This window comes from Bos indicus, chromosome 9, assembly GCF_029378745.1.
Source record: "Bos indicus isolate NIAB-ARS_2022 breed Sahiwal x Tharparkar chromosome 9, NIAB-ARS_B.indTharparkar_mat_pri_1.0, whole genome shotgun sequence".
Classification (NCBI taxonomy): domain Eukaryota; kingdom Metazoa; phylum Chordata; class Mammalia; order Artiodactyla; family Bovidae; genus Bos; species Bos indicus.
This window is the reverse complement of record NC_091768.1, coordinates 66,163,289-66,186,976: the sequence shown is the minus strand read 5'-3', so window position 1 is coordinate 66,186,976 and position 23,688 is coordinate 66,163,289.

Below are 23,688 nucleotides of genomic sequence, written 5' to 3'. Positions count from 1 at the left end.
GACTTTTATTTCCATAAAATTAAGAACCTCTTCAATCTATTTTAAATGCTGGAAAACAGTTTTACTATTCATCTTCCTTACTTGCTCCTTCCATAGGAAAAACTCCTTTTCTGGTGAAACTGGGATAAAGGTTCTTGTATGGTTTAATCTTTCTCTCTCTCTCTCCTGCCCACAAGAGGACTACTTTATCTTTCTCTGTCCTGGTTTTTATTAGTAAGCATTAGCAAATCAGAGTCCAAGGCCTGTTTTCTAGAGATAGGCCAGAAAACATGACTTGTGAAGGAAGTTGTGAATTTTTTAAAGTGTAGAATATGGAACTCTCTCAACTGTCAGTTACAAGCTGTGAACTTGGAAGAAGGTGGTTGGAGGCTCTAATTTTAGCTGATGTTCACAGATCTATTATTTACCCTAACTGTACCAAACAACAAATAGATAACATATTGAGAGAGTTAATTCTTAGGTAGGTTGATAAGGAGTCTAAGGCCCTCAAGGAGGAGAAAGGGGTACAGGGCTCTTGAGGAGAAAGGGACAAACGTTTTTACTTTCCTGCATCTCAGTCACATAAAACGGTGTTTGTTTTTTTCTTTAAGCCCAGAGCTAATGATTACACAACAAAACAACTTGTCCTGCTCAAGGGTATGTTTATCCTTAAGCTCTGTACTATTGATTCATTTCAGTTGCTGGGTCATGTCTGAATCTTCGTGACCCCAAGGACTGCTGCATGCCAGGCTTCCCTGTCCATCACCAATGCCCAGAGCTTGCTCAGACTCATGTCTATCAAGTTGGAGATGCCATCTAACCATCTGTTGTCCCTTCTCTTCTTGCCTTCAATCCTTTCAAGCATCAGAGTCTGATACAATGAGTTCTTTGCATCAGGTGGCCAAATTATTGGAGTTTCAGCTTCAACATCAGTCTCTCCAATGAATAGTCAGGACTGACTTCCTTTAGGATAGACTGGTTTGATCTCCTTGCCATCCAAGGGACTCTCAGGAGTCTTCTCCAACACCACAGTTCAAAAGCATCAGTTCTTTGGCACTCAGCTTTCTTTATAGTCCAACATCCATATATGACTATTGGAAAAACCATAGTTTTGACTTGATGGACTTTTGTTGGCAAAATAATGTCTGCTTTGTAATATTGTCTGGGTTGGTCATAGCTTTTCTTTCAAGGAGCAAGTGACTTTTAATTTCATGGCTGCAGTCACCATCTGCAGTGATTTTGGAGCCCAGAAAAATAAAGTCAGCCACTGTTTCCATTGTTTCCCCATCTGTTTGCCATGAAGTGATAGGACTGGATGCCATGATCTTAGTTTTTGAATCTTGAGCTTTAAGCCAGTTTTTCCACTCTCCTCTTTCACTTTCACCAAGACTCTCTTTAGTTCTTCTTTGCTTTCTGCCATCAGATCAGATCAGATCAGATCAGTTGCTCAGTCGTGTCTGACTCTTGGTGACCCCATGAATTGCAGCACACCAGGCCTCCCTGTCCATCACCAACTCCCGGAGTTCACTCAGACTCACGTCCATCGAGTCAGTGATGCCATCCAGCCATCTCATCCTCTGTTGTCCCCTTCTCCTCTTGCCCCCAATCCCTCCCAGCATCAGAGTCTTTTCCAATGAGTCAACTCTTCGCATGAGGTGGCCAAAGTACTGGAGTTTCAGCTTTAGCATCATTGCTTCCAAAGAAATCCCAGGGCTGATCTCCTTCAGAATGGACTGCTTGGATCTCCTTGCAGTCCAAGGGACACTCAAGAGTTTTCTCCAACACCACAGTTCAAAGCATCAATTCTTCGGTGCTCAGCCTTCTTCACAGTCCAACTCTCACATCCATACATGACCACAGGAAAAACCATAGCTTTAACTAGACGAACCTTTGCTGGCAAAGTAATGTCTCTGCTTTTGAATATACTATCTGGGTTGGTCATAACTTTCCTTCCAAGGAGTAAGCGTCTTTTAATTTCATGGCTGCAGTCACCATCTGTAGTGATTTTGGAGCCCAGAAAAATAAAGTCTGATACTGTTTCCACTGTTTCCCCATCTATTTCCCATGAAGGGATGGGACCGGATGCCATGATCTTCGTTTTCTAAATGTTAATCTTTAAGCCAACTTTTTCACTCTCCACTTTCACTTTTATCAAGAGGCTTTTTAGTTCCTCTTCACTTTCTGCCATAAGGGTGGTGTCATCAGCATATCTGAGGTTATTGATATTCTCCCAGCAATCTTGATTGCAGCCTGTGCTTCACCCAGCCCAGCATTTCCAATGATGTCCTCTGCATATACATTAAATAAGCAAGGTGACAATATACAGCCTTGATGTACTCCTTCCCAATTTGGAGCCAGTCTGTTGTTCCATGTCTGGTTCTAACTGTTGTTTCTTGACCTGCCTACAGATTTCTCCAGAGGCAGGTAAGGCAGTCTGGTATTCTCATCTCTTTAGGAATTTTTCACAGTCTGTTGTGATCTACACAGTTAAAGGCTTGGCATAGTCAATAAAGCAGAAGTATTTGTTTTTCTGGAATTCTCTTTTTCTATGATCCAACAGATATTGGCAATTTGATCTCTGGTTCCTCTGCCTTTTCTAAATCCAACTTGAACATATGGAAGTTCACAGTTCACATGTTGTTGAAGCCTGGCTTAGAGAATTTTGAGCATTACTTTACTAGTGTATGAGATGAATGCAGTTGTGTGGTAACTTGAACATTCTCTGGCATTGCCCTTCTTTGGGATTGGAATGAAAACTGACCTTTTCCAGTCCCATGGTCATTGCTGAGTTTTCCAAGTTTGCTGGCTTATTGAGTGCAACAGTTTCACAGCATCATCTTTTAGGATTTGAAATAGCTCAGCTGGAATTCCATCACTTCTGCTAGCTTTGTTCATAGTGATGCTTCCTAAGGCCCATTTGACTTCACATTGCAGAATGTCTGGCTCTAGGTGAATGACCATACCATCGTGGTTATCTGGGTCATAAAGAGCTTTTTTGTATAGTTCTTCTGTGTATTCTTGCCACCTCTTACTAATATAATCTGCTTCTGTTAGGTCCATACCATATCTGTCCTTTATTGTGCCCATCTTTGCATGAAATGTTCTCTTGGTGTCTCTAATTTTCTTGAAGAGCTCTCTAGTCTTTCCCATTCTATTGTTTTACTCTATTTCTTTGCATTGATCACTGAGAAAGGCTTTCTTATCTCTATTTGCCATTCTTTGGAACTCTGCATTCAAATAGATATATCTTTTCCTTTTGCTAATGATTGTATGTACTAATGATTATATAATAACAATATATCTTGCTCAAGAGCTTGTTTCTCCTTCTTAATAAGAACCTCTGACTAATCTTGTTATTAAGACATATGTTGTGGGAGTGGGTCTGGTAAGACCTTTCTATTGTTAGTTCTAATCTTGTTAATTTAAATGCATATTGTAGGAGTGGGTCTGGTCAAATTATATAAGGCACTCTCTGTTTGCCTTCTGATGTCTATGTCAGAAGCTTTGTCTTTTTCACTGTAATAAAACTGCCACACAAAAGCTCTGAGTGATCAAGCCTGGTCCCTGATCCTGAAGCTGAGTCTTCAGAGATCCAGAATCCAATATCGTTCACCATGAGCTATCAATATCACCATCATCACTGTGTTTCTTATGGTTGCTTTCAGTTTTGTTTGTTCCTAAGTGGGAGGTACAGTAAACACATTCAACATCCAAACAAAAGCTTTAAAACGATTTTCTGTGATTCTTCTAAAGCTACATTTTCTAGCAACTTTCCTGGAAGTCCAGTGATTGCAACTTCACCTTCCAATGCAGGGAGTGTACATTTGGTCTCTGGTCAAGGAGCTAAGATCCCACATGCCTCTCTGCAAAAAAGAAATAAAAGAAAAGAAACCAGGACATAAACCAGAAGCAATATTGTGACAAATTCAATAAAGACTTTAAAAATGGTCCACAGGGGGAAAAAAAATCTTATAAAAATTAAAAGTACATTTTCTATAAATAGGGGAAAAGATGGATCCACCAGTAATGTAGTTATATTAGGACTTCAGTAAGTGAAAAATAATTAAAATAGTTAAGAGTAGAATGTTGAGGGAAAAAAATTAACCAAGGGATTGAAAGATTTGTACACTGAACACTATGAAATATTGATGAAAGAAACTTGAAGACACACGTAAATGGAGAGATAGCTTGTGTTCATGGATTGAAGAATTAATATTGTTAAACTGTCTTCTACCCAAAGCAGTCCGCAAATAAAATGCAATCCCCATACAACCTCTAGTGTGGCATTTTTTTACAGAACTAGTAAAAACAATCTTAAAATTTGTATGGGAATACAAAACATCCCAAATAGCAAAAGCAATCCTGAACAGGAACAAAGCTGGAAACATTACACTTCTTGATTTAAAATGATATTATAAAGATATAATAATCAAAACAGTATTGTCGGTGCTTGTATAAAATAAACAGGCCCATAACAGTGGAACAGAATAGAGAACCCAGAAATTAACCCACACATATACAGTTAGCTAATTTTTGGCAGAGGAGCCATGAATGCACAATGGAGAAAGGACAGTCTTTTGTCAATAAGTGCTGTTGGGAAGAGTGATCGGACCCTTACCTTACCAAAAAAAAAAAAGACCCTCAAGCACAAAATGAGTTAAAGATTTAAACATAAGGCCTAGGGCTTCCCTAATAGCTCAGTGGTAATGATTCCCCCTGCCAATGCAGGAGACATGGGCTCAATCCCTAGTCCAAGAAAATCCCACACGCCACAGAGCATGTGTACCACCACTGTTGAGCCTGGACTCTAGAGCCCAGGAACCACAACTACTGAGCCCACATGCTGCAACTGAAGCCAGTGCCCTAGAGCCCACACTCTGCAACAAGACAACCCACCACAATGAGAAGCCTGTCACTGCAATGAAGAGTAGCCTCTGCTTGCCACAACTAGAGAAAAGCCTGCACAGCAGTGAAGACCCAGCATAGCCAAAAATAAATAAATAAAATTATAAACATATAAGGCCTAAAAGAAGGAAACATCAGGAAAAGACTCCTTGATATTGGTCTTGTCAGTGATTTTTTTTTTTTTTTGATCTGATATAACATCATGGGCAACACAAGCAAAAAACAAACAAGTGGACTACATTAAACTAAAATGTTTCCTTGCTGCAAAAGAAACCATCAACAAAAATTAAAATGGAGCCTATGGAATTGGAGAAAATACTTGCAAAATGTCTATAGGAGAAGGGGTTAATATCCAAAATATATAAGACAACTCAGATAACTCATAACTAAAGCAAAACCAAATAACCCAATTTAAAAAATGGGCAAATGATCTAAATAGTCATTTTTCCCAAGAAGACATACAAATGGACAGCAAGTATATGAAAAGATACTGAACATCACTATCACCAAAAAATGAAAATTAAGACCACGATGAGATATCACTTCAAACCTTAAAACAACTACTATTAGGCCCCACAGCAGACTTCCCAACCTGGGGATCCGGCAAAGGGACTGGGAATCCCCAGGGAACCTGACTTGGAAGGTTAGCAGAATTTGATTACAGAACTTCCACAGGACTGGGGGAACAGAGACTTGGGGTGGCACAAACAAAACCTTGTGTGCACTGGGACCCAGGGGAAAGGAGCAGTGACCCCACAAGAGGCTGAGCCAGACCTGCCTGTGAGTGTTTAAGAGTATTCTGCAGAGACATGGGTCAGCAGTGACCTGCTGCGGGGACAGGGGCACTGGTAACAGTAGTCCTGGAAGGTGTGGTGTGTCGGCATAAATCTTCTTAGAGGAGGTCACGATTTAGCCCCACCATAGATCCTGTAGCTTACCATAGAGCTGCTGGGCAGGTGACCCACAAACTAGAGAACAGTCATACCAGAAACGTTCACACACTGTTTCAAAGGTTCTAGACTCCACATCAGACTTCTCAATATGGGGATCCAGCAAAGGAATTGGGAATCCCTGAGCCTTCCAAGTCTGTAGATTTCCAATATACTCTTGGGAAAAAGTGGAGAAATAGCTGCCAAAAAGAATGAGGAGGCTGTCAAAGAGGAAACTATGCCCAGTTGTGGATGTGTCTGGTGGTGAAAGTAAAGTCTGATGCTGTAAATAGCAATATTGCATAGGAACCTGGAATGTTAGGTCCATGAATCAAGGTAAATTGGATGTGGTCAAACAGGAGATGGCAAGAGTAAACACTGACATTTTTAGGAATCAGTGAACTAAAATGGAAGGAAATGGGCAAATTTAATTGAGATGACCATTATACTTACTACTGTGGGCAAGAATTCTTTAGAAGAAATGGAGAAGCCTTCATAGTCAACATAAGAGTTTGAAATGCAGGACTTGGATGCAGTCTCAAAAATGACAGAATGATCTCTCTTCATTTCTGAGGCAAACCATTCAATATCACAGTAATCCAAGTCTATGCCTCAACCACTAATGCCAAAAAAGCTGAAGTTGAATGGTTCTGTGAAGACCTATAAGACCATCTAGAACTAACACCCCAAAAAGTTGTCCTTTTCATCACAGGGGATTGGAATGCAAAAGTAGGAAGTCAAAAGATAACCCAGAATAACAGGCAAGTTTGGCTTTAGAGTATAAAATGAAGCAGGGCAAAGGCTAACAGTTTTGCCAAGAGAACACACTGGTTATAGCAAACACCCACTTCAAACAACAGCCCAAAAGATGACTCTACACATGGACATCACCAGATGGTCAATACTGAAAACAGATTGATTATATTTTTTACAGGGAAATATGGGAGAAGCTCTATTCAGTCAGAAAAAACAAGACCTGGAGCTGACTGTGGCTCATATCTTGAGCTCCTTATTGCAAAATGCAGACTTAAATTGAATAAAGTAGGGAAAACCACTAAGCCATTCAGATAAGACATAAATCAAATCTCTTACGATTATACAGAGGAAGTAACAAATAGAGTCAAGGGATTAGATCTGATCAGAGTGTCTGAAGAAGTATGGATGGAGGTTGTAACACTGTACAGGAGGCAGTGACCAAAACCATCCCCAAGAAAAGAAATGCAAAAAGGTAAAATGGCTGTCTGAGAAGGCCTTGCAAGTAGCTGAGAAAAGAAGAGAAGCAAAAGGCAATCAGTAGAAAGGGAAAGATATACCAAACTCAGTGCAGAGTTCCAAAGAATAGCAAGGAGAGATAAGAAAGCTTTTTTTAAGTGAGCAATGCAAAGAAATAGAGAAAAGCAATGCAGTGGGAAAGACTAGAGTCCTCTTTAAGAAAATTGAAGTTACCATGGGAACATTTCATACAAAGACAGGTACAATGAAGGACAAAAATGGCAAGGACTTAACAGAAGCAGAAGATATTAAGAAGAGGGGGCAGCAAGGATACACAGAAGAACTCTACAAAAAAGCTCTTAATGACCCAGTTAACCACAGTGATGGGGTCACTCACCTAGAGCCAGACATCTTGGATTGTGAAGTCAGGTGGGCCTTAGGAAGCATTACTACAAACAAAGCTAGTGGAGGTGATAGAATTCCAGCTGAGCTGTTTCAAATCTTAGAAGATGATGCTATGAAAGTGCTGCACTCAGAATGCCAGCAAATTTGGAAAACTCAGGAGTGACCACAAGACTGGCAAAGGTCAGTTTTCATTCTAATCCCAAAGAAAAGCAATGCTAAAGAATGTTCAAGACAGTATGGTACTGGCACGAAGACAGAAATATAGATCAATGGAACAAAATAGAAAGCCTAGAGATAAATCCATGCACATATGGACACCTTATCTTTGACAAAGGAGGCAAGAATAGACAATGGATTAAAGACAATCTCTTTAACAAGTGGTGTTGGGGAAACTGGTCAACCACTTGTAAAAGAATGAAACTAGAACACTTTCTAACACCATACACAAAAATAAACTCAAAATGGATTAAAGATCTAAACGTAAGACCAGAAACTATAAAACTCCTAGAGGAGAACATAGGCAAAACACTCTCTGACATACATCACAGCAGGATCCTCTATGACCCACCTCCCAGAATATTGGAAATAAAAGCAAAAATAAACAAATGGGACCTAATTAAACTTAAAAGCTTCTGCACAACAAAGGAAACTATAAGCAAGGTGAAAAGACAGCCTTCAGAATGGGAGAAAATAATAGCAAATGAAGCAACTGACAAACAACTAATCTCAAAAATATACAAGCAACCCCTACAGCTCAACTCCAGAAAAATAAATGACCCAATCAAAAAATGGGCCAAAGAACTAAATAGACATTTCTCCAAAGAAGACATACAGATGGCTAACAAACACATGAAAAGATGCTCAACATCACTCATTATCAGAGAAATGCAAATCAAAACCACTATGAGGTACCATTTCACGCCAGTCAGAATGGCTGCGATCCAAAAGTCTACAAGAAATAAATGCTGGAGAGGGTGTGGAGAAAAAGGAACCCTCTTACACTGTTGGTGGGAATGCAAACTAGTACAGCCACTATGGAGAACAGTGTGGAGATTCCTTAAAAAACTGGAAATAGAACTGCCTTATGATCCAGCAATCCCACTGCTGGGCATACACACTGAGGAAACCAGAAGGGAAAGAGACACATGTACCCCAATGTTCACCGCAGCACTGTTTATAATAGCCAGGACATGGAAGCAACCTAGATGTCCATCAGCAGATGAATGGATAAGAAAGCTGTGGTACATATACACAATGGAGTATTACTCAGCCATTAAAAAGAATACATTTGAATCAGTTCTAATGAGGTGGATGAAACTGGAGCCTATTATACAGAGTGAAGTATGCCAGAAAGAAAAACACCAATATAGGATACTAATGCATATATATGGAATTTAGAAAGATGGTAACAATAACCCTGTATACAAGACAGCAAAAGAGACACTGATGTATAGAACAGTCTTTTGGACTCTGTGGGAGAGGGAGAGGGTGGGATGATTTGGGAGAATGGCATTGAAACATGTATAATATCATATTTGAAATGAGTCGCCAGTCCAGGTTTGATGCATGATATTGGATGCTTGGGGTTGGTGCACTGGGATGACCCAGAGGGATGGTATGGGGAGGGAGGAGGGAGGAGGGTTCAGGATGGGGAACACATGTATACCTGTGGCAGATTCATTTTGATATATGGCAAAACCAATACAATATTGTAAAGTTAAAAAATAAAATTAAATTAAATTTTAAAAAAAGAACTACTGAAAAACTAAAACTAAACTAAAATAAAATAAATTCCATATCCTAAAAAAAAAGAATGTTCAAATTACTATACAATTGCACTCATTTCACATGTCAACAAAATTATGTTCAAAATTCTTAAAGCTAGGGTTCAGCAGTACATGAACTGTGAACTTCTACATGTTCAAGCTGGATTTAGAAAAGGCAGAGGAACCAGAGATTAAATTGCCAACATATGCTATATCATAGAAAAAGTAAAAGAATTCCAGAAAAGCATCTACTTCTGCTTTATTGACTATGCTGAAGCCTTTAACTGTGTGGGTCACAGTTAACTGTGGAAAACTCTTAAAGAGATGGGGATACCAGACCACCTTACCTGCCTCCTGAGAAACCTATATGCAGGTCAAGAAGCAGCAGTTAGAATCAAACATGGAACAATAGTCTGATTCAAAATTGAGAAAGAACTTCGTCAAGGCTGTATATTGTCATCCTGATTATTTAAAGTATATGCGAATACATCATGCAAAGTGCTGGGATGGATTAATCACAATCTGGAATCAAGATTGTTGGGAGAAATATCAACAGCCTTATAGCACACTAAAGGCAGAAAGTGAAGAGGAACCAAAGAGCTTCTTGATGAAGAAAAAAGAAAATGAAAAAGCTGGCTTAAAGCTCAGCACTCAAAAAATGAAGATCATGGCATCTGGTCCCATCACTTCATGGCAAATAGACAGGAAAACAATGGAAACAGTGACAGAATTTAAATCACTGTGGATGGTGACTGCAGCTTAGAAGATGCTTGCTCCTTGGAAGAAAAGCAATGACAAATCCTGACAGTGTATTAACAAACAAAGAGATAACTTTGCCTGCAAAAGTTCATATAGTCAAAGCTGTGGTTTTTCCAGTAGTCATGTACAGATATGCGAGCTGGACCATGAAGTAGGCTGAACCCCAAAGAAATAATGCTTTTGAAATGTGGTTTAGAGAGAGTCCCTTGTGCAGAAAGGCGATCAAACCAGTCAATCCTAAAGGAAATCAACCCTGAATATCCACTGGGAGAACTGATGCTGAAGCTGAAGTTCCAATACTTTGGCCACCTGATGCAAAGAACTTACTCATTGGAAAAGACCCTGATGCTGGGAAAGATTGAGGGCAGTAGGAGAAGGGAGTGACAAAGAATGAGATGGTTGGATGGCAACACCAACTCAATGGATGGTGTTTGAGCAAGCTCTGGGAGATGGTGAAGGACAGGGCAATTTGGCATGCTACAGTCCATGGGGTTGCAAAGAGTCAAACAGGACTTGGTGACCGAACAACAACAAGAGTAATTATCAAAAAGTCAAAAGATAACAAGCCCTGTTGAGTATATGAGGCAGGAGATAGATGGGCTCCAGACTGAGCAGCTGGGTTTAACCCCTGTGAACAGATACTCCAGCATAAAGATAATAGCAGGAGAGAGGAGGAGCTGAGCCCTGCCAGTATAAGAAATGAGAGATAAAGAGACCATGTATTTCTCATTCTTGAGGTCAAGGAGACCTTCCCAACTATGCATGCACAGAAAGCCTCCTCTAGGGTCAAAGAAGGAGGGGCCACTACCCCATCATAGGCGATGTCAGCCTACCTATAGACCTTTTCACTAGACTTCATCTTGGCTAAGAGATGTGCATGCACACAGGGAGAACCCTGAGACAAACCAAATATGGACTGAGCCAGGCAAACAAGATGACTGACCAGAGGAAACCTATAAGAAATGCCCTGTGATTCAAACTCGATAAAGGACAGAAATGGTATGGACCTAACAGAAGCAGAAGATACTAAGAAGAGGTGGCAAGAATACACAGAAGAACTGTACAAAAAAGATATCCACAACCCAGATAATCATGATGGTGTGATCACTCACCTAGAGCCAGATATCCTGGAATGTGAAGTCAAGTGGGCCTTAGAAAGCATCACTACGAACAAAGCTAGTGGAGGTGATGGAATTCCAGTTGAGCTCTTTCAAATCCTGAAAGATGATGCTGTGAAAGTGCTGCACTCAATATACCAGCAAATTTGGAAAACTCAGCAGTGGCCACAGGACTGGAAAGGGTCAGTTTTCATTCCAATCCCAAAGAAAGGAAATGCCAAAGAATGTTTACTACTGCACAATTGCACTCATCTCACATGCTAGTAATGCTCAAAATTCTCCAAACCAGGTTTCAGCAGTATGTTAACTGTGATCTTCCAGATGTTCAAGCTAGTTTTACAAAAGGCAGAAGAACCAGAGATCAAATTGCCAACATCTGCTGGATCATGGAAAAAGCAAGAGAGTTCCAGAAAAACATCTATTTCTGCTTTATTAACTATGCCAAAGCCTTTGACTGTGTGGATCACAATAAACTGTGGAAAATTCTTCCACAGGTGGGAGAGAAGGGAGTACCAGACCACCTGACCTGCCTCTTGAGAAATCTGTATGCAGGTTAGGAAGCAACAGTTAGAACTGGACGTGGAACAACAGACTGGTTCCAAATAGAAAAAGGAGTACGTAAAGGCTGTATATTGTCACCCTGTTTATTTAACTTATATGCAGAGTACATCATGAGAAATGCTGGGCTGGAAGAAGCACAAGTTGGAATCAAGATTGCCGGGAGAAATATCAATAACCTCAGATATGCAAATGACACCACCCTTATGGCAGAAAGTGAAGAGGAACTAAAAAGCCTCTTGTTGAAAGTGAAAGAGGAGAGTGAAATAGTTGGCTTAAAGCTCAACGTTCAGAAAACAAAGATCATGGCATCCAGTCCCATCACTTCATGGGAAATAGATGGGGAAACAGTGGAAACAGTGTCAGACTTTATTTTTCTGGGCTCCAAAATCACTGCAGATGGTGATTACAGCCACTAAATTAAAAGACGCTTACTCCTTGGAAGGAAAGTTATGACCAACCTAGATAGCATATTCAAAAGCAGAGACATAATTTGCTAACAAAGGTCCATCTAGTCAAGGCTGTGGTTTTTCCAGTGGTCATGTATGGATGTGAGAGTTGGACTGTGAAGAAAGCTGAGTGCCGAAGAATTGGTGTTTTTGAACTGTGGTGTTGGAGAAGACTCTTGAGAGTCCCTTGGACTGCAAGGAGATCCAACCAGTCCATTCTGAAGGAGATCAGCCCTGAGATTTCTTTGGAAGGAATGATGCTAAGGCTGAAACTCCAGTACTTTGGCCACCTCATGCGAAGAGTTGACTCATTGGAAAAGACTCTGATGCTGGGAGGGATTGGGGGCAGGAGGAAGAGGGGACGACAGAGGATGAGATGGCTGGATGGCATCACCGACTCGATGGACGTGAGTTTGAGTGAACTCCAGGAGCTGGTGATGGACAGGGAGGCCTGGCGTGCTGCGATTCATGGGGTCGCAAGGAGTCGGACATGACTGAGCGACTGAACTGAACTGAAAAACAATATTTTGAGGTTCCTCAAAAAACTTAAAAATAGAACTATCACATGATCCAGCAATCCCAGAGGATTGGGTATATAGCCAGAGGAAATGGAAACAGGATCTTGAAGATGTATGTGTGCTTCCAGCACTATTCACAGTAGAAAAGATATGGAATCAGCATAAGTGTAGCTTAGTGGATGTGTGGATAAAGAAAATGTGCTATATATAGTGGAATATGATTCAGCCTTAAAAAAGAAGGAAATCTTGCCATTAGTGATAAAATGGATGGATCTGGAGGACATTAAATAAGTCAGACACAGATATAAAAATATCATGTAATCTCATATATGGAATAAAAAAAAAAGAAAGTCAGAATCATCATAACAGAAAATAAAATGATGGTTAGAAGTTCAAGGGTGGGGATAATGGGGGATATTAAGCAAATGGTGCAAACTTTCCCTTATAGTATGAGTAAGTTCTAGAGGTCTAATGTACAGAACAGTAATTATATTTAATAGTAATGTATACTTGAAATTTGCCAAGACAGTAGATCTCAAGTGTTCTCGCCACAAAAAAATTTTTAAAACATAACTATTTGAGGTGATAGATATGTCTGTGATTATGGTAATGACTATAGTAATCATTTCACAGTGCATATATTTATCAAAAATCCTATTGTACACTGTACTTTTTTATTTCTTGATTATACTTCAATAAAGCTGAAAAAATATAATATGGAGTTGATTCTGAAAATGTTTCAAGACTAACAATTAGCATCTCTTTGAGTTCACTGGTTAGATAAAGTCAAGCTAAGTTTCAAGTCGATTCTTCTGATAACCAACTGCTGCTACTGCTGCTAAGTCGCTTCAATCGTGTCCGACTCTGTGTGACCCCAGAGACGGCAGACCACCAGGCTCCCCCATCCATGGGATTCTCCAGGCAAGAATACTGGAGTGGGTTGCCATTTCCTTCTCCAGTGCATGAAAGTGAAAAGTGAAAGTGAAGTCGCTCAGTCATGCCTGATTCTTAGAGACCTCATGGACTGCAGCCCACCAGGCTCCTCCATCCATGGGATTATCCAGGCAAGAGTACTGGAGTGGGGTGCCATTGCCTTCTCCACTGATAACCAAAGCAAGGGCATTTATAAAATATAGTACTTAGAATTTTCTTTGTAATACGGCTTATCAAACCACATAGAACTTTCTAGAGATTATGCAATTATGCCCTGACTTGGCTGTGCCAAGGATCCTTTCACTTTTAAAATTATGTCCTTATATAAAATGATATATAGCATAAGGGATTCATGCCATAGGGATTTCCAAAGTGACAAGAAAAAGGAATGTAAGTTTTTCTTAGTATCTTCACAGTTATATTCTTATAGAAATAATAGTATAAGACTTAACATCTACTGTTCAGTAAGGGATATGAGAGCAAGACTTCATCCAGATTAGGTCCTAGGAAACATGCAATCCTTGATTGCCACCACCTATTCAAAGCTGGTAGTCTTGGAATATGGTCCATGTGACCGAATTCTAGGGTATGGGCTACAAAGTCTTATTCAGAACAAACATGTTTAGCCTCTTACTGAGGTTGATATTTGCTTAAAAGGCAGATGAAATAATGCATTGGGGATTCAAAGCCTGAATTTCTAGTCCTACTTAGTTGACAATTGAGAGTCTTTTGATGATACAGATGTCCTAGCATTGGCCTGTGGCCAGGTGTGGTCATGACCTTACTCTGTCACCTTGAGGAAAAGAAGAGGAGGGTGTACTAGAACTTAATCTGCTTCAGTTTTGTTAATTCAATTAAATGCATATATGTGAAAGTTGTTCATTTGTTCTTTTAGAAAATATTTTTAAGCACACTTCTTGGAACAACGAAGCACATGCAGCTGAATTAGAAGCAAATTAACAATCCAGAAACAGAAAAAAGCATGCAAAACCACTTAATAAGAGATGTTCAGCTAATGAGACTCCTATGAAAGGAGAATTCTGAAAATGATTGAATGATCAGCAAAGGCTTCATAGAGCTAAAGGAATTAGAGATAAACCTGAAAAGATGAGTGTAAGAGACATTATTGTTTTGTTTTGTTTTTTTCACCCAGCATCTCTTTGCCTTTCTCTGAGGGAGGAATCACTTCCTACTTCACTCTCTATCGAGGTGTTTTGTGTTGTGTTAGAATAGGCCTCCAACCTAACCTAGCCAGTCAGAGCATTACAGCCACCTGGCTGTTGCAGTTGTTCAGGGATGAATGCATAATCCAGCCAGGCTGCTGAGAAAAGCACATGATAATGATCTTTTTCCTATTAGATTAACTGCATGTTCGTAGAACAGTAAGTGGTTCTGTGCATGGATTAATGTGTCTGAAGCCTCTGTACATATATACTGGGATTGAACAAGGAACTAATTGGATGGCAGGTAGTGGGAGGCAGATGTCTCCTATTAGGAGTAGAAGGTTACAAATGAGCAAGGGGAGAAGTTTAGAATAAACTAGAAATACTGGTTTAGAGTTAGAGATATCAGATTGAACTCATGTCTAGCTTAATGTAGATATATAGAAATATTTATAGATATGTATATATACAATGGTCAAAGCTGGAACAATTTGAGCTACAAAATGTAAAAACAGAGTGGTGTTAGAGCATAACCAGAAGCTTAAAATAAATATTCATAAATCCATACTGATTTAAATACATGAGTGAATCAATAAATGAGAGAGAAGACACAGATCTCTCATTCAGCAGAATTACAAAGTATTTATGTAGCTACTTCCCCCTCAAGGAGCTAGAACATAAATTCCCACCCCTTACAGGTTCAATTCACTCACTTAGTTGTGTCTGACTCTTTGCGACCCCATGGACTGCAGCATGCCAGGCTTCCCTGTCCATCATCACCAGCTCCCAGAGCTTGCTCAAACTCATGTCTATCAAGTCAGTGATGCCATCCAACCATCTCATCCTTTGTTATCCCCTTCTCTTTCTGCCTTCAATCTATCCCAGCAATAGGGTCTTATTTACCCTTAAGAATAGACTATGCTAATTACTTGCTTCCAAAGAGAATAGCTTATATGCAGAGTACATCATGAGAAACACTGGACTGGAAGAAACACAAGCTGGAATCAAGACTGCCGGGAGAAATATCAATAACCTCAGATATGCAAATGACACCACCCTTATGGCAGAAACTGAAGAGGAACTAAAAAGCCTCTTGATGAACGTGAAAGTGGAGAGTGAAAAAGTTGGCTTAAAGCTCAACATTCAGAAAACAAAGATCACGGCATCCGGTCCCATCACTTCATGGGAAATAGATGGGGAAACAGTGGAAACAGTGTCAGACTTTATTTTTCTGGGCTCCAAAATCACTACAGATGGTGACTGCAGCCATGAAATTAAAAGATGCTTACTCCTTGGAAGAAAAGTTATGACCAACCTAGATAGCATATTCAAAAGCAGAGACATTACTTTGCCAACAAAGGTTCGTCTAGTCAAGGCTATGGTTTTTCCTTGGTCATGTATGGATGTGAGAGTTGGACTGTGAAGAAGGCTGAGCGCCGAAGAATTGATGCTTTTGACCTGTGGTGTTGGAGAAGACTCTTGAGAGTCCCTTGGACTGCAAGGAGATCCAAGCAGTCCATTCTGAAGGAGATCAGCCCTGGGATTTCTTTGGAAGGAATGATGCTAAGGCTGAAACTCCAGTACTTTGGCCACCTCATGTGAAGAGTTGACTCATTGGAAAAGACTCTGATGCTGGGAGGGATTGGGGGCAGGAGGAGAAGGGGATGACAGAGGATGAGATGGCTAGATGGCATCACTGACTCGATGGACGTGAGTCTGAGTGAACTCCAGGAGTTGGTGATGGACAGGGAGGCCTGGCATGCTGCGATTCATGGGGTAGCAAAAAGTCAGACACGACTGAGCGACTGATCTGATCTGAAAGAGAATAGTATGAAGGGAAAGGAAATGTAAATTGGCTTTGGAGAACACTTTGGTAAACACTCTTACCTTGAGATGATGAAAGTTATCATCATCAGTGACACGTCATGTTAACAGCATAAATCCTTGACATGATGAAATGGGAATAGTATTTCATCTTTCTCCCCAAGCTTATAACCTCAGTCTAACAATGAGAAAAACATCAGGCAAACCCTAATGGAGGGACACTCTACAAAATACCTGACCAGTACTCCTCAAATTGCAAGGTCATCAAAAACAAGGAATGTCTGAGAAATTGTCACAGCTTAAGCAGCCTAGGGAATCATGGCAACTAAATGTGAGTAGGTATCTTGGATAGGATTCTGGAACAGGAAAAGGATGTTAGTAAAATGTAATAAAATTCTAATTAAGTACTGACTTTAGTTAATTTCAATATTGGTTTCTGACTTGTGACAAAAGGACCACAGTAGTGTAAAACGTTAGCAGTAGGGGAAATGGGTGTGGAGCGTACAGGAAACCTCTGTACTAACTTTGCAGCTTTTTGTAAATCTACAACCTATTCTAAAATTAATTATTTAAATATAAAAAGAAAAAAGATTGTCGCTCTACTTTATAAGCTCCATTTTGAATGTGAAGTCCTCTAATGATCTTCTTTGCAGCATGGTGATAGTAGGAACTGGCTCCCCACACCTCATTCTGTTCAGACGCCTTTGCTCTAGGAATAGTGTTGCAGGAAATAGATTAACAATATTACATTACTTTTGAATACATACCATCAGAAAACAAATACTTATATAATGTGGTTGTTGCTATTTATGATGTCAAGAGTTATCTTCCCTGATAACAAACTCTTGAAGGTATATTCATGATTCCTGAGAATGAAATAAATATGTCTTCTAAAACAATAAGCTCACAAAATGATGAGGCTGGTTGCAATGCTCTTAGAGTTTAATTGGAAAACATAGTCACTGAGAAGGTAATTTGAACTATAACTATAAATCTTTGTGAAGAATCATCATCTATAACTAGCCTTTTACTTCATTTATTCTTAGCTATTCCATGTATACAAAATAAATTCTTAAAGAAATTGGATGCACTAGAAAGTAATGAAATTTAAAGTCATTCTTTTTGTAGAAAGTGAATCTGTAAACCTCTCCTGTTACTACCCTTTCAGTCTTTTTTTGAGATTTTTATTTGGTGGAGTGCGATGAAGGAATGTAGTTTCCAAACAAATTTGTTTCTTTCCATAAGGAGTTTCTGCCCTGGGTTTTCTTGTCACTAAAATTTATAACTTTTCCAACTTTGAAAATGATTCCAGTCAAATTGTGTATCATGTGCTTACTTTACAAAATAGAGGGACTTTGAGAAGCACAGAGATCTCAGTTATGTATTGCTTATCTGTCAAAGGAGAAAGTTAAGTTCTTCAGTTTTTAAAATACTTTAGAAAATAGGAATCCTGGATCATTCTTTCTTCAGCATACATATATGCAAAAAATAATATAGTTTTACTAGTGGTTGCTATTTTATGTTTGTATGTTTTTGTTATTTTTATTACATTCCCTATAATCAATCTGCTATTGATACTACAGTTGTGGTCACCGCTTACCTCCCAACATTAATCCTGTAGAGTGAGGTACAAAAAAGAAGTTGTTTATAAATAATAATTTCAGTGAAGTGAACGGTTTGTACTCAAAAAACTGACTTGGGTTAAACAAATAAATAAGTTAAATTTACCAAACTAAATAATTTACATTTAATGTGTATTTTAATATTTTATTTTGATAATTCATTTTATTTTTACCATACAATGATATTTTAGTACATTCTTTAATTTTAGGTCTGAATTTTAAAAAGTCCTGACATTTTAAAGAGGTTGGCAACCTATCAGTGTTTGTTTCAAAAATTATTTTTAAAATTTGATTTTTTTAAAAATTTTATTTTATTTTTAAACTTTACATAATTGTATTAGTTTTGCCAAATATCAAAATGAATCCACCACAGGTATACATGTGTTCCCCATCCTGAACCCTCCTCCCTCTTCCCTCCCCATACCATCCCTCTGGGTGGCTTAGGACTGAATTGTTTCTCAGAGAGTGTATTACCACACTAAAATATGAATGACATCCTTGATGATCTATCAGATATAAGAAATTGGTGAAAAAGAGAGAATTACTGTTAAAAGTCTGAAAATCCTTTCTACAAGCATATTGCAGTTAAGTTTTAAAATAATGTTAGAGTTATAGCATAGAACCTTCTACCATTTGGAGAGAGGAAATGGAGTCTCTTTTATTAGTGAAGGGATTTTATTTTTTTATTAGTCATTATGGCTCTGAGGAGAGGGATTGAGGTCAATGGCAAGGCAAAATGGCAGCACAGAATTCATAGGATGATGCCAACATCCACATCATTCCTCTCCCCAAGATTAGTTTTTCACTTTGTACCTTCTCTGCACTGTCTGGCAACAGGCAGAACCCCGTGCAAAGAAATCCATCCTTGTGAATAAATCCTTCTCAAGGTGAGCAGGTTTAGCTACCTAACTGCTGCTTAAGCTCAGGAACACTCTCCCTAGAGAAACCATCTTAAATCTTCAGGTCTCTTGGATTTGGTATCCTTCCTACGCATTCCCATAAAGTAGTCTGCTCATCCCTATGGAGAGCTTCCAGAGCTTTTTACAACTTTATACACTGGCTTGTGATTTTTAAATTGTGTGCATGATCTGCTAAAATGTAATTTAAGGGCTTATTTATTCTCAGTGCCTTATGTAACCACAGGCACAGAGGAAGGGTCAACAAATGTTTGCTGAAAAAACAATTAAGCATAAGGATAGAAAACAGGATGACCAGAATGATAAACCTACTTGGGAAGAACTGTCAGCTCTACCTTGAACTTCATCCAAAAAGAGGATAAAAATGCTTGGAGGCATAAGCTTCTTTGAAAGTGGGGCCACAATGAAGGCTGTGACACAGTCACTGGGGAAAGTGAAAGATTTTAATTTAGCAATCCTTTTAAAGATGTGCAGTTTTAAAGATACCCATGTGGATTTTGACAAGACAAATAGGTTGTTTCATAGCAGATTTTAATTTTCTTTCTCGATGATTAAAATAATTCATACTTATTCCTCTAAATTAAAAATGTACATAATTACATCTCCAGTTGGAGATGGAAGAGCAAGGTGCTCACAATACTGCAGACAGGGATCCATTTAGCGCACTGGTAACACTTATGATAGACATCTATGATTTTGCCCATCAAATATTGATTTCTCGTATTTTTGGTAATAGCACACTGATTTTCCTTTGAGTCTTATCTCCCAGCTTGGTGTTTGTGATTTACCTGGGGCAACTGCCTAATAAAATCTGAAGTGAAGCACATGAGCCAGATCTGGGCAACTAGCATATTCCATTTTCTCAGTCGCAATAATTGGCTGAGAGATAGACACGCAAACCAAGTTGAATTAATCAAAACTTATCCTGGGACTTTTCCTGATATAAAGAGAAGATACATTCTGTCCTCTATATCCACAGGTCTGTCATCCACAGTTGGTTGAATCTGTGAATGAGAAACCTGCAGTTATGGAGGGCCGCTTATATTCATTGTATTATGCCATTTTACATAAGAGATTTGAACATCCGATTTGGGTATGGCAGGTGGGGCTTCTGGAACCAATCCCCTGCTAATACTGAGGGATAATTATAGTTTCTTCCCATTGCACTTGGACCTATGGACATCTTGAGATGCTAGGGGTCAACACAATCACATGATGTCCCCGAAGTGCAATCCATGCAGCAGGAAACTGAGCCTGATGCCCTGGTAATATTGTGCAGCTCTCCAGAAGCAGCTATTGGTAGGTAGAATTACTTCTTACCTCATCAGTGACTTGAACTAATAAATTCCACATTTTGAGCAAAAATCAGGGAGTGATTCCTCTTTTCTAGGCAAGACCAAATTTTTTATTTTTCAAAATAAACAATGAAGAGAAAGCTTTATAAAATGAAGAGATTTAGCTACCAGTGAAAATATTCTCTAAGGTTTAGTTTTCACTCAAAGGAATATTGTCATATTCAGATATTAAAATACTGGTTTTAAATCCCTGCTTTGTAGTTTATGTAGTGAGGGGATTTTGTTTGTTTTTTAGTATTCAAGTAGTTCTGCTCAAATTTCAACAAAGTAGATACACAGAGATTAGCAAAGGAATGGACATTTTATACAAAGCCTATTTTTAGCATTTTTTGTTTTTTTTCCATTACTTTTCTTTTCTTTTTTTTTTTTTCTCTTTTATCCAACATTGCTTTCTTAGGGCAGAAATCATTGGCAGTGATTACACTAGTTATACTTGTGTGTGTTAGTTGTTCAGTGGTGTCTGACTCTTTGCGACCACATAGGTTGTAGCCCACCAGGCTCCTCTGTCCATGAAATTCTCCATGCAAGAATATTGGAGCAGGTTGCCCTTCCCTTCTCCAGAAGATCTTCCTGACTCAGGGACTGAACCCAGATCTCCTTCATTGCAGACAGATTCTTTACCATCTGAGCTCTGAGGGGGGCTACAATTATAACTCTAGTATCAACTTTGAGGTTTATTGATGGGCAGATCCATCTCTATTCTTTAGTAAAAGCATTGTGCAGCGAGCTCAGAGAGTATTCTCAACAGAAACAGATTTTTTTCAAAAGGAACTTTTGAAGCATATTTGAATTATTATAGTGATGGGAAATGCATCTTTTAAAAATTTATTTCTTTTTAATTGAAGGATAATTGCTTTACAGTGTTGTGTTGGTTTCTACTAAACATGAATGTGAATCAGCCATAGGTTTACCCATGTGTCCTCCCACTTGAACATCCTTCCCACCTCCCTTCCCATCCCACCCCTCTAGGTTGTTACCAAGCCCTGGTTTGAATTCCCTGAGTCATACAGAAAATTCCCTTTGGCTATCTATTTTACAACTGGTACTGTGTGTTTCCATATTACTCGCTCTATACATTCCACCCTCTCCTTCCTCCCCAATTCCACCAGCCATGTCTGTAAGTCTGTTCTCTGTGTCTGTGTCTCCATTGTTGCTTTGCAAATAGGTTAATCAGTACCATCTCTATAGATTACATATATATACGTTACTACACAATATTTGTTTTTCTCTTTCTGACTTACTTCACTTTGTATAATAGGCTCAAGTTCATCCACTTCATTAGGGTTGACTCGAATGCATTTTTAATGGCTGAGTAATATTCTACTCTATAAATGTTCCACATCTGTCAATGGACATCTCAGTTCAGCTCAGTTCAGTTCAGTCGCTCAGTTGTGTCTGACTCGTTGCGACCCCATGAACCGCAACACGCCAGGCCTCCCTATCCATCACCAACTCCTGGAGTCTAACCAAACCCATGTCCATTGAATCGGTGATGCCATCCAACCATCTCATCCTCTGTCATCCCCTTCTCCTCTTGCCCTCAATCTTTCCCAGCATCAGGGTCTTTTCAAATGAGTCAGCTCTTTGCATCAGATGGCCAAAGTATTGGAGTTTCAGCTTCAACATCAGTCCTTCCAATGAACACCCAGGACTGATCTCCTTTAAGATGGACTGGTTGGATCTCCTTGCAGTCCAAGGGACTCTCAAGAGTCTTCTCCAACACCATAGTTCAAAATCATCAATTCTTTGGTGCTCAGCTTTCTTTATAGTCCAACTCTCACATCCATACATGACCACTGGAAAAACCATAGCCTTGACTAGATGGACTTTTGTTGGCAAAGTAATGTCTCTGCTTTTTAATATGCTCTCTAGGTTGGTCATAACTTTCGTTCCAAGGAGTAAACATCTTTTAATTTCATGGCTGCAATCACCATCTGCAGTGATTTTGGAGCCCAGAAAAATAAAGTCAGCCACTGTTCCCACTGTTTCCCCATCTAGGTTGCTTCCATATCCTAGCTATTGTAAATAGAGCTTCAATAACATTGGGTTACAGTGTCTTTTTCAAATTTGGTTCCCTCAGGTTATATGTTTAGTAGTGGGATTGCTGGGTCATATGGTGATTTCAAAGACTACATGAACAAATGCAGAGATATTCCATCCCAGATATTCCTGGGTTGGAAGAATCAATATTGTGAAACTGACTATACTACCAAATGTAATCTACAGATTCAGTGCTGCTGCTGCTTCTGCTAAGTTGCTTCAGTTGTGTCCGGCTCTGTGCGACCCCATAGATGGCAGCCCACAAGGCTCTGCTGTCCCTGGGATTCTCCAGGCAAGAACACTGAAGTGGGTTGCCATTTCCTTCTCTAATGCATGAAAATGAAAAGTGAAGGTGAAGTTGCTCAGTCGTGTTCGACTCTTAGCAGCAGGACAAAAAAAAAAAATCTCACAATTCATATGCAAACACAAAAGACTCTGAATAGTCAAAGAAATCTTGACAAAGAAGAATGGAGTTGGAGGAATTAAACTTCCTGACTTTAGATTATACTGCAAAGCTATAGTCAACAAGAGAGTATGGTACTGGCACAAAAACAGAAATATGGCCAATGGAACAAGATACAAAGCCCAGAGATAAACCCATGCACCTAAAAGTACCTTATTTTTTACAAAGGAGGCAAGAATATATAATGGGGCAAAGATAGTCTCTTCAATTAACACTTCAGGGAAAACTGGACAGCTACATATAAAAGAATGGAATTAGAACACTTCCTAACACCATGAAAGTGAAAGTGTTAGGCACTCAGTTGTGTCCAACTCTTTGCAGCTCCACAGAGTCTAGCCAGCCAGGCTCCTCTGTCCATGGGATTCCCCAGGCCAGAATATTGGAGTGGGTTGCTATTTCCTTCTCCAGGAGATATTCCCAACCCAGGGATTGAATCCAGGTCTCCTGTATTGCAGGCAGATTCTTTACCATCTGAGCCACCAGGGAAGCCCCTGTGTAAAAGAATGAAATTAAAACACTTCCTAACACTATACACAAAAATAAACTCAAAATGGATTAAAGATCTAAACATAAGACCAGAAACTATAAAACTCTTAGAGGAAAACATAGGCAGAACACTTTATGACATAAATTACAGCAAGAACTTCTATGACTTAGCTCCTAGAGTAATGGAAATAAAAGCAAAAATAAACAATTAATTAAATGTAAAACCATTTGCACAGCAAAGGAAACTATAGACAAGGTAAAAAGACAACCCTCAGAATGGGAAAAAA